The sequence below is a fragment of the Pezoporus flaviventris genome, unplaced genomic scaffold, assembly GCF_033815535.1.
Source record: "Pezoporus flaviventris isolate CSIRO_AGI_PZ_B2104156 unplaced genomic scaffold, CSIRO_AGI_Pfla_v1 ptg000031l, whole genome shotgun sequence".
NCBI classification, from domain to species: Eukaryota; Metazoa; Chordata; class Aves; order Psittaciformes; family Psittacidae; genus Pezoporus; species Pezoporus flaviventris.
In genome coordinates this window covers 17,729,330-17,741,408 of record NW_026892579.1, presented here as the reverse complement: position 1 = coordinate 17,741,408, position 12,079 = coordinate 17,729,330, and the positions used below count along the sequence as shown (strand labels likewise).

Sequence of the window (12,079 nt, the reverse complement as noted above, 5' to 3'; positions counted from 1 at the left end):
AAGGAAAAGCAAATAACCGAAGAGAACTACAAGTGACAAGTAATAGCAAAAAATTAGGAGAACCAAAACATCTTTATTAATTTCAATTTATGTTTTACCGTAGAGAAGAAGAATTTGTTGTTGTTAAAATTTGAAAAAAATCTTTGATGTAGAAGTAATCATACAGTCATAAAAGATAGAAAACACAGAACTCAGTAAATCACAATCCATTTTATAAGCAACGTTTTGCTCTAGATTGCTAATTTTACACCATTTCCTTTACATAGAGCAACTTCACTCAAGGACCACTGACTAAATTACTCAAATTAAGTCAGTAAAGGGCAAAAGTATGAAAGGAGTTGAGAAATAACATTTCTGTCTTAATATGGGCTGTGCAACTCAAAGTAATGCATTTACCTCTTCTGTGGATCAAAAGCCTGATGGTCAAATATTTCAAACAGTAAAAATATAACATGATATTTCACTTAAACCTGTAATTGTTTGCCTAGAATAATTGATCATTTTGATATAAAAAACCCTAGCTTTGTCCTTATTCACATAATCACTAGCATATTTATGCTTCTAGCTGCATTGACAAATACAGCTTCCACTATTTAACTTTTGCATACAATTTAATTGAAAAATCACACTCTAAGAGAATACTCTCAAGGGGTAAAATACTTCAAGAATATCCGATTCCGAGTAAGAAATCATCCAGCGAAAAACTGTTTTTCAGTAGAGAAAGCCCACATTTGGAACTTGAAGCTGTAGCTTGCATTTGCCCTGTTATCATTGAAATTTATAGCTGAGGGCTCACAGGGTAATGCATCCTCTACCAGATGTCTGCAGAAAATAACAACCACCACAACAAAAATAATCCCAAATTCTTTCATAAATTGTTGTTAGCCTTTGCTTCATCAGAGCAATGAGTAAACTGGGAAAATATTTAAACAAATGTCAAAAAGTTTAAATATGTTTTTTTTAATTTCTTCACATGCTAAGTCTTCTGTGGATCACTTGCAAGGTTACTCTGCGTTTCCAAAACTGACTCGCCAGTGAGAAATCTGTAATAAGAATATGACTCATACTTACAGAAACACACACGAAAGATTTCATTAATTTAAAAATTAATTCAATTTCAAAAGGCCTCTCTCTGAAGGTTGATGATGATAATACTACTTTAAAAATAAAACACGAACTTCAAATTAGCTGAGACTATATCTGAAATATGTGTCTACTTATTAAAAGGCACTAACCAAAGTGGCAAACAGAAACCAGTCATCAGTGTTTCTGCTTATTTAAAGTTCCTAAAGGAACAACAATTTAAGGACACGGTTACTTTGGTGTTGGAGCTTACATAAACTACATTTACTCTTTCCAAAATACAACTTAAGAATGCAGAAACAATCTTTTAATTTGGAGTGTAACTCACACGGGTAAAGCACAAAATTATTATCATGCACTGTTTTACCTGCAATCCTCTCCACTCTGGTCTACATGTAGTTTCAGAAAGCTACTTTAAAGCACTATTACATCTTCATAAATGGGGAGGAAAATGTAAATTCAAAATTTACCATTTCAAAAATACATACTGGTAATCCTTTTCTTTCACTGCTTGACCAGAATTATAAAGTGCAACCTGACACCCAGTTTCAGACTTGATCTTGCTCTTATTTTGGAGGTAGCCAGTTTCTCACTAAGACATCTCCCAAGTGTCAATTAGTTATCAAAGACGAAAGGATTTTAAGACCAGAACAAACCTCAACAGATAACTAAACCTCTCTGTACTCCCAATTATTCTTTTTTCATCCTTGGCTATGCTGCTCTCACTGTCATTAGGTTAGTTCCAAGTATTTGATCACTGTAGAATGGAATTTTTACTAGAAAGGATCAGCAATCTGAGGGAGGGAATGGAATTTTCCCTGAGTTTCTCCAGAGAAATGTGTACACATTTTCTTAAGAATTAAACTATTTAGAGGTTTTTTGTGAACAGCAGAATATGTACCCATTGACTACTGCAAAAAGTTTGGAAAGATGGGAGAATGAACAGAAAAGGAATGTTTGATATATCAGGGTTTTTAGTTTTATGAATTTTAAATGCAGATATAATGGTTCATCTTTAAAATAAATTATCTTCCACTTTCCACAGATGTTAAAATTTCTAATTAACTTGAACAGCGCGGTCTTTTTTAATCGGCACCATGATAAATGGCACACCTGCTTGGCTGGGATGACTGCCAGGGATCAGATAAAACGCAATGCATCTCAATGACATTTTATAAAAGATGCGTAAATGATGCATACAAGCCAACTCTTCTGGCATGCTATTCCTTGTGGCCTTGTGGCATCTATTTCCACCTGTGAACACCTTTGTTCACTTCTTGCAGCTTCCTGCTTCACCGTGAACATTGCAATAAACTGTATGCTCATACTATTTGCTCATATTTAAAACTTTTCCTTTCTTACTTTCTAACTAAATCAAATTTAAAAATATTGCTACATCTAATACTATTTCTCTAATAAAAAGAACGGTACAATAGCATGGAATGAGTGGGGCTGTATGACGAATAACAGGATTTCTCCTTGCTCTTTAACCACAGAAATGAGGAGCAGCAGTATGCCACCAAAGCAGCACTAATACCCTGCTGAACCTGATTTTGCTAGAACACTAAATGAGTCAGCAGGCCCTGAGTGGGTAAACTGAAAAATCATGCTTTAGAGTTCTCTCTATACTTATCAACAAAGGAATCACTTGGCTCCTTCAGCAGGAAGAGGAGAAAAATTAGGTGCATGCAGATTCCATGTAATCCTAGTATGCTTTCATTAATGTTCCTATAATTCTGAGGCAAGTGACATGAATCTGATAAATTTTCAGATGTTACTTTACTAATAAACTAAGTAAGTCCAGTAGGTACTTCTGTGCCTTTTTGTCCCCCTTACAAAAAAAAAAGACAAACCCCAAAAACCAAAAAACTCATGGAAACACAACATGCTGTGAGAGTTACAGATTCCAAAACATAATAATGACTCTGCAAAGTCGTACTGACTTTCTACAAAATATTTTAGTTAAGGTCCTCACACACAGCTATTATCGATCTGCTGTGTCACAATATTCCTAACCATTTTTTCCATACTCCTGATTCAAAACTGGTACTGGTTAATAGCCTACTGAAATACTTGGAAATCCATTTTTATTTTATAATACAAGACAAATACATATCCATTTTCCTTGCTTTTTCAGAACTGCTATATGCTTCATTCAGTTTAAAGTCAAGCTAGAGCAATTCTGGCTGCACCAGTCCCTAAGCAGTTTTTCAGAGCCGCCTTTGAATTGCTGATTATCTACCTGTTCACTCACAGTGAAAGGGAACATACTTTAATCAAAAGTATTAATTACAATTAAAATACCAAACAAGCTGTCAATTAACAAGAATGTTAAACAGCTTTGGACATGAGCATACTGCCATTACTAACTTCACAGAGCCAGCATCTTCCCTGGCTTGGGTTTCAACCCTTACCATCAGACTACAAAGTAATTCTCACATCCTGAAAACTGTCAGGTTTTATAGACCTGATTTCATAAATCTCTGTGCAGATACTGCAGACTCCTTAAATTTATTATACAGTCTCCAGAAAAAGGTTCAGTAGTTACCAGTACCAATAACCACCTTTTAGAAAAGTAAATAATTATTCTGGCACTTTCTTCACACTTCTTGAAAAGAGATGGACTATTCTGCTTTAAAACTCCTTCTTTAATAAATTTTTATTTTAACAAATAAAACTCCTGTTTTTTTACATTAATTTGTTTCTATATTTTTCTATTTTCACATGACAACCTCCTCAATAGCCCCATCTCAAATCAGTATACACTCTTTCATGAGGTCTTAATTGCCCAAGTTTAATATAACAATTATTTCCTTTAACACTGGTTGCTGATGCAATCAAGATATCCCAGAAAAAGATTTACAGCTGAAGTGAGAGGTGCAAATGCTTTCAAATGTACAGTGGTTTAACTGAATTTAATGTGTCTGCTACTAAAATAAGTATTTTCACCATATTTTTGCTAACACACAACATCAAAAAGAACTCATTACATACAAAAGCCTCTAAAGAAACGGCCTATGAATCATAAATCCAGGTGAAGATTTGTGTTACAAAACCAGTATTTCTATTGGGTAGTATCCTTGGATATCAGTTTAAAACAAAGGAAAAAACAAAGGCCCAGTTAGAATTAAACTTTGCTACGGATGTTAAAGATAACAGGATGGCATTCAATAGGTATGTAGTGAATAAAAGACAGATTAAGGAGAAAGGAGGCCCCCTCCGGAAGCTGTCAGGAGAACTGGCTACCCTGGATTTGGAGAAGGCTGAGGTTCTGAATGACTTCTTTGCCTCAGTCTTCACTGGCAAATGCTCTGACCAAACCACCCAAGTCTTGGAAGGCAGATGCAGGGACTGTGAGAATGAAGACCTTGGGCCCACTGTAGGAGAGGATCTGGCCTGAGACCATCTTAAGAACCTGAACATGCACAAGTCCATGGGTCCTGATGAAATCCATCCGCAGGTCCTGAAGGAACTGGTGAATGAAGCTGCGAAGCCACTGGCCATCATATTTGAATAATCATGGCAGTCAGGTGAAGTTCCTGACAACTGGAAAAAGGGAAATATAACCCCCATTTTCAAGAAGGGGAAAACGGATGACCTGGGGAATTACAGACCAGTCAGTCTCACCTCTGTGCCTGGCAAAATCTTGGAGCAGATTCTCCTGGAAGGCATGCTAAGGCACATGAAAATCAACAAGGTGCTTGGTGACAGCCAGCACGGCTTCACTAAGGGGAAATCCTGCATGACCAATTTGGTGGCCTTCTCTGATGGGGCTACAGAACTGATGGACAGGGGTAGAGCAGTTGATGTCATATACATGGACTTGTGCAAAGCATTCAACACTGTCCCACACGACATCCTTGTCTCTAAATTGGAGAGACATCAATTTGATGGATGGACCACTGGGTGGATAAAGAACTGGCTGGATGGCCGCACACAAAGAGTTGTGGTCAATGGCTCAATGTCCGGCTGGAGACCAGTAACGAGTGGTGTCCCTCAGGGATCAGTGTTGGGACCGGTCTTGTTCAACATCTTTCTCGGTGACATGGACAGTGGGATTGAGTGCGCCCTCAGCAAGTTTGTCGATGACACCAAGCTGTGTGGTTCGGTTGATACCCTGGAGGGAAGGAATGCCATCCAGAGGGACCTTGACACGCTTGTGAGGTGGGCTGATGCCAACCTCATGAGGTTTAACCATGCCAAGTGCAAGGTCCTACACCTGCGTCAGAGCAATCCCAGGCACAGCTACAGGTTGGGCAGAGAAGAGATTCAGAGCGGCCGTGCGGAGAAGGACTTGGGGGGGTTCGTTGATGAGAAAATGAACATGAGCCAGCTTTAGTGTGTGCTTGCAGCCCAGAAAGCCAACTGTATCCTGGGCTGCATCAAAAGGAGCATGACCAGCAGGTCGAAGGAGGTGATCCTGCCCCTCTACTCTACCCTTGTGAGACCTCACCTGGAATATTGTGTGCAGTTCTGGTGTCCTCAACATAAAAAGGACATGGAACTGTTGGAACAAGTCCAGAGGAAGGCCACGAGGATGATCAGAGGACTGGAGCACCTCCTGTATGAAGACAAGCTGAGAAAGTTGGGGCTGTTCAGCCTGGAGAAGAGAAGGCTGCATGGAGACCTCCTAGCAGCCTTCCAGTATCTGAAGGGGGACTATAGGGATGCTGGGGATGGACTCTTCATTAGGGACTGTAGTGACAGGACAAGGGGTAATGGGTTCAAACTTAAACAGGGGAAGTTTAGATTGGATATAAGGAAGAGGCTCTTTACTGTGAGGGTGGTGAGGCACTGGAATGGGTTACCCAAGGAAGTTGTGAATGCTCCATCCCTGGCAGTGTACAAGGCCAGGTTGGACAGGGCCTTGTGTGGCATGATTTAGTGTGAGGTGTCCCTGCCCATGGCAGGGGGGGTTGGAACCAGATGATCTTAATGTCCTTCCAACCCTAACTATTCTATGATTTTAAAAACCCACAAACACACAAAAAAGATAATCCTGTTCAACATAACTATTTTGAATTCTTCCACGTAAAAATCAGAATTGAAATCTGGATCTCCCTTGTCATGGGTAGAAGAAAATATATTGTGAATAGCCTATTAGGTAATATATTCAGAAAACCTATTTTGAATGGCATAAGAAATCCTACTGAAGAACTTCTATGTTAAGCTCAGTTAAGCGAAAATAAAACAAAACCAGTCTGACACAAATTTATCTAAGCTATCACATTTCCCAAAATAAATCAGTCACTAACAGGCAATGACGGAGACATTATCCATGCAATTAACATTCTAAACCTCAGCTTTCAAATATTACATTTTGAAAAGAAAGCCTACTGGAAAACAATTAAACATGCTGGTGGTAGGGTATAAGCTTCCTTTCAGATGATACACAGATACTGTGCAATGCTTGAAAATATCAAATGGAGCTTAATGTCAGGTGAGGGAGCTGGTCCCTGAAAGCTATGGTTGTGGTCCCTGCTCCTTCCTTCTCCCCAGAATCTTTCCAGTTCCCTCTGTCCCTCAGCATCATCTCTTTTTTGGTTTAGTTTGCTTCTGAAAGGAGAGAAGGTATCAAGAATTAAACAGCTGCTTTCAGACTCAAAGCCAAAAAAAGCATCAAATAGCAAATGAGCAGAGGAAGGTTTCATGTATTATTTAAAACTACAACTCATAATTTCAAACTTTCCACAAATAACAGTAAGTTAATTAACATTTTAAGAGAAACAGACCCCAAAATGAAATGTTAAAAGACATTTTGATTTTGGTTCACTGACTGAAATTACTACAAATACACAGCAAAACTGTCAAAATAGTGCTTAATGACCCCAGGGAATACACACTTTTGGGACCAAAAGGGAGCACAAACCTTCTGAAAAAGGGGGGGGGGGGAGAAATCAAGCCGAATCCACTCAGACTTTTATCTTTTCACACTCAGGGATACTGTTCACCTCACCTAGCATCCTAGCATTAGCAGCTAAGTAAAACAGCTGACCTAAACAAAACTCGCCCAAATTAACAGCAGGGAGATGGGAGAGGATCAAAGATGTACCTCTGGCAGCTCCATTGCTTCCTGCCCAAACCCAGACACAGACTGATCACCAGCTCAGACTAACTTTCAGGCAGCTATGAGGATGAAAACCTCTCCTCTCATGCATGTTTTAGGGTCCTCTTCAAGTGATATGCTCAAGTACCACGTAATTTCTTGGAGCACTGTGCAGTTTCAAGTTACAGCATGCTGTGATGGAGAACCACAATCTTCGTTCAATTGTTCTAATCGGGTATTGCATGCACAGTTAAAAAATTAATGCCTATTTCTCAGCAATTTTTTCCTCCAAATTTTATTCCTTGTTTCTCTACTTGGACACTGACAAAGACAGCTCTTAAGAGATCTTTTGGGCAAAGAAACAAGCTTCACATTTCAAGCATTTCACAAGGAAGCAGAGGTAACTCTTCAGATATTTCAATAAAGCCTCCTCTAAACTCACAGTTAGCATTTTTTTTTTCATTAAGTAAAACCATTCCTGCTAGACCAGACAGAATATTCCAGAAGGGCCACAGCAGCAAGAAATAATGTACTCCCTGTTCTCCTCCAGAGGATTCTTCTTTCAAGGAGATCTCTGGATACATGCACACTTGCCAAAGTATTTCACCATTACCATGGCTCATTACAACTGGCTGCTTGACTCAAAGTAGCTCCTTCCAAGTAACGGTGAAGGTCCTGAAATCACAGCCATGGTCTCAGGAGTGTGACTTAGCTCATGGCCATACAAGGCAATACTTCTGCTTGCACCCTGTGATTCCAGCAGCTATAACTAGCATGTCAACATTTAACATTTACTTCCCTCACAGAAACACAAATGGTCTGTCTCTCATTTACATGATTTCATGTTTGCCTCCAAATCACCTATAAAAATGTTTGAGTAGATTTTTTAATAATTTCACATTATCCTTTTTCCTCCACATTATTCTCATTTCCAAATCAAAATATGATATGCTACCTTATGTGAAATAAATGAGATAAAACCAGTATCAGTTGAAGTGTATCTTTACAGGAGGGTATATAGTCCAATTCTATAATGCATCCTGAATTATTCATTGTATTTGGATGTATTTATCTTAAAAGATCTTGAATTTTTGTTTGCTGGGAAACAAGCAACAAAAGGCAAGAAAGGAAATGCAGCACGACAGCTGAGAGTACAGCCACAAACCCACAAGTTACACTAAAGATTCTTAAGTTAAAGCATTAAAAAAAAAAAAAAAAAAAAATCACAAAGTTACAAAATACTTCCTGGCCCACGCTAATGGCCTAAAAATATGCATAAAGGAAGAGAAGGATCAAAAACTGTAGAAACTAAATTAAAAACTGAACTCCCATAGAAGTAATTATTTAAAGAAGTTGTATATGCTAATTAAGAACAAACACATATTGAAAAATAACTGCTACATTTTCAGTAAACCAGTGAAGTTATCTACTTATCTACTCTGCCCTAACTGCATAAGGAACACAAAGTATAAAATTCTCACTTGCTCATTACTTAAAAAGAAACTTCATGTTCTTGTGCTGTAAAATCACTATGTAATTCAAATTGGATGAAAATCCTTTAAAAAAAATTATGCTCAAAGCTCAACTCCTAGCTTTCATGCAGCCATCCGCTCAAGACGCTAATTCAAGATGTAAACAGAGAAAAGCTGCCTGTATGAATATGTACCACTCGAAAGCACTGGATGTTAACCAATAACTCAGTACTAAACAAATATAGTAAAAGTAAACTCCAAAGGTTCATCTGTTTAGCAAAATTACTGCTACTCTGAACTGTATTATCTGTGGCAACAGCTGAATCATACTGTGATGAAAATTATACCACCTCACCGCATAAAGACACACAGGAGTGTTCCAAGTTGATAAAATTAAAAACCTACATACTTTTTATGAAATACTATTTTATGGAAAACTTTTCAGTTTGTTAATTTACTAGAAGCTCTGAAACCAATCATACTGAAAGACTAAAAATAACCCCTTTGCCAAGTTAATCACACAGAACATTTTGGCTCAAAAGACATTAAAACCACCTAATTACCACAATGGATTTGTTCCCTGTAAGAATGAAAGCAGATAATGGCAGCAATGTGAGACTGATGTTCACTAATATGATCAAGAGACTAATTATTATCCATGAATCATTTGTAGCATTCAAAACTTGATTAATGTCAGGTCAAGTTTAACATGTGATAGGTTTTATTAGTAATGCTCAGCTATCCCACAGCTTGTCAGTTTAAGCGAGTGCCATCTGTTAGGCTTAGGAATAGCCAACAGCCACAACAAAAGCACAGTGGATACAACTGGTCACTGAAGTACATTATAAGAATTCCATAAGGGAGCTACCCTAATAAATTTAAATACACTAGACAAGAATCCAGCACAAAAAGATAGGAAATTCATAGCCCCAAAAAGCAGGCATGTAAAGCAAGCTTTTCTCATTTTCAAGCCTGACCAAAGGTATGTTTGGCAATACTGAATTTACTTTACAGATTGACCAGTCTCTAGTAACAAAAAATATTTTGCAAGAGGAACATGTGTAGCTTTTTCTCTACACTCCATCATCTTTAGCAAGCATTCCTGTACAGAACACGCTGCTTTACCCTTTAAAGCATCGCTAATTGTATTCAAGTACATATGGCCCTGACTAATGGCTCATGTAGCAAAAAACTGCTAGAAGACAATGAGCCTGAAATTCATATTCCACCAGAAAACGTTGACAGTCTCCACTTGCTCTAATTACAGATACTGGCAAGACAAAATCTTTCTGCAGTAGGTTCATGGTCTAGTATTTCACAGCACTTTGCAGGTGGTCAGCTTTACCAGGGTTCACCTCTCCCATGTACACACCATTCCCAGCTTTTGCAGCAGGACAGGTACTCGCCTGCTATCCCTAAAGCTCACCTGGGCACCTCCGCTGAACCTCCACAAGCTCTGCACTAATAACAGCGGGAGCAGCAGGGCTGAAATGACGTGAAGTGGCAACAGACAGGTGCATGCACAGAGAGAAAGGAAGGTGACCTAATTCTACCTGGGTTTGCTCCAGCACCTATGTACTTTCCTCTGGTCTAAAACTAGTTAAAGACTCAGCAGGAGCATTGAAAGAAACCTTTATTTACCTCACAGCTAACATAGTAACAATAGCCCTTCTCACATGTATTAGAAATATGATCTCATTTGATGGCTCTCTTGCATTCTAAGTGGATGAAGCTGAAAGGCCGCAGCTTCAGGCTGCCACCAGTGTAACTTGAGGTCTGTGCTTCAGCTTCAAGTGTTCTGTTTTCTTTCTAAGAGCGTGACGTGAAGGGCTTACAGACTCCTTGATGTCTTAATGTAAAAGCCAACAAGTATTCCGAAGACTTGATGGTAGTAGGCCACAGACCATAAATAACATCATAATTCAAAGAACCATAATTATGGTACAATTTCTTCCTCCAGCATTTGCCCATATAATTTTATGGCCGATGACAGACAAGAACCCAAACTACTAGGTCTGGGCATTAGCATTCTAATTAATGACACTAGTCTTCATTGATTGCCTTTCAGAAAAGCAATTGTACTGAGAAGTCTTTTCCAGAGTCTATGTATTCCTTCCAGAAGAGGAAGTCAATATTATATTCACATGATGGGGAACAAGCAAGAAAGCCAAAGAGATTCATACCTGCTATGTGTCATGCTTGAGGCACCTCTGAAAAAAACAAGATAATCCTCACGCTGGACTCTCAGAGCTTTTCCAGCTCCTACTAGAACTACTCCCAGTTTCACAAGGGAATGTTATAGTCAGCCTTTTTCACAGCAGACACAAAGTGCAAGAAATCATATATATTATCTTCTTAAACCTACTTCTTAAATCTTTTCCACTACCTCTCTGAAAGATTTAAAGAAAAGCCATTTACAGGTACATGAATAGTTGGAAGTTGCTGCAGTCTGTGATAGGACGCAACCTCTGATACTGAGAAAGTGGAATAACTGCACTAGCTTGATTTCATTACCCAGCCATAAGGGAAAAAATATTGTAGTGAACAATTAAATACACTGTGGAGGAGGTGGGGAATAAAGTCTGAAGGTTTTTTTATTTAACTTTCATAATCTCTCTTTGGTTTTGCAACTAATTCACTCACTGCACCCTTGAAAGCTGCTATTAGCACCAGCTACATGCCGTGCCCCTTAACTACTGGGATAGAGACATTTATAGAAAAAAGAAGAGCACGCTGCAGGAAGAGTCCCACTCAGCTACCACCTCTTTGCTGGTTCTGAGTGAACAACTCCAAAGGTCACGTATATAATGTATTCAAAACAATACCCAAGAATAACATGAGTGCTATGTGTTAATGCTTAATTTGACAACACATCTGCATTCCTGAATTTAAAATAAGCATTAGGCATTTCTCGCTGTCAATCTCTTCTCAAAAACACAATTGAGAAATTGCCATCAATTAACTATGATGTTTTCAAATGCTTCTTTCAAGTAAGAGAAATAGGCTGCTTCAAGAAACTTTAACTGACTTTTGCAATAGCTTTAAAATGGGAGAAACATGGATTCCTGGAGACTGTGAGGAAACGCCACTGCCAAACAGTAATAATATTTCATATTTATTTTGCCTGATGAAGAAACACAGCAACATATTTCAGAGCTTGGCTGTTTAATTCACTGTGCTCTTGCCAGTTCCCTATTTCAACCTGCAAGGTACCTTCATTTTTTTCTTTTACGGACTGGGATTTTGTCCACGACTTGCCCCATGCTATCCTACCTAGTAGAGCACAGCTGCCTCAGACTAGAGCTCTACTGGAGCTAGAGGAGGTTTAATAGGTGCAATTATCAAATTCTTTGACCTATTTACAGATTATCTACAATCTGTGACATTCCTGAATGGATGGCAGATACTTGGTATAGCCTGTTACCCAATGTCCTCAAATGAGCAAGGTTCTCCCACTGATGCTGAGAAGCTCCCTAAC

General features: G+C 38.6%; 1 protein-coding gene across 3 annotated transcripts in view; it reads right to left on the bottom strand.

Annotated features, from left to right (window-relative positions):
* RNGTT (RNA guanylyltransferase and 5'-phosphatase) overlaps positions 1-12,079 on the bottom strand; it is a 190,679-nt gene that overhangs the window by 96,797 nt on the left and 81,803 nt on the right. The window lies entirely within an intron of this gene.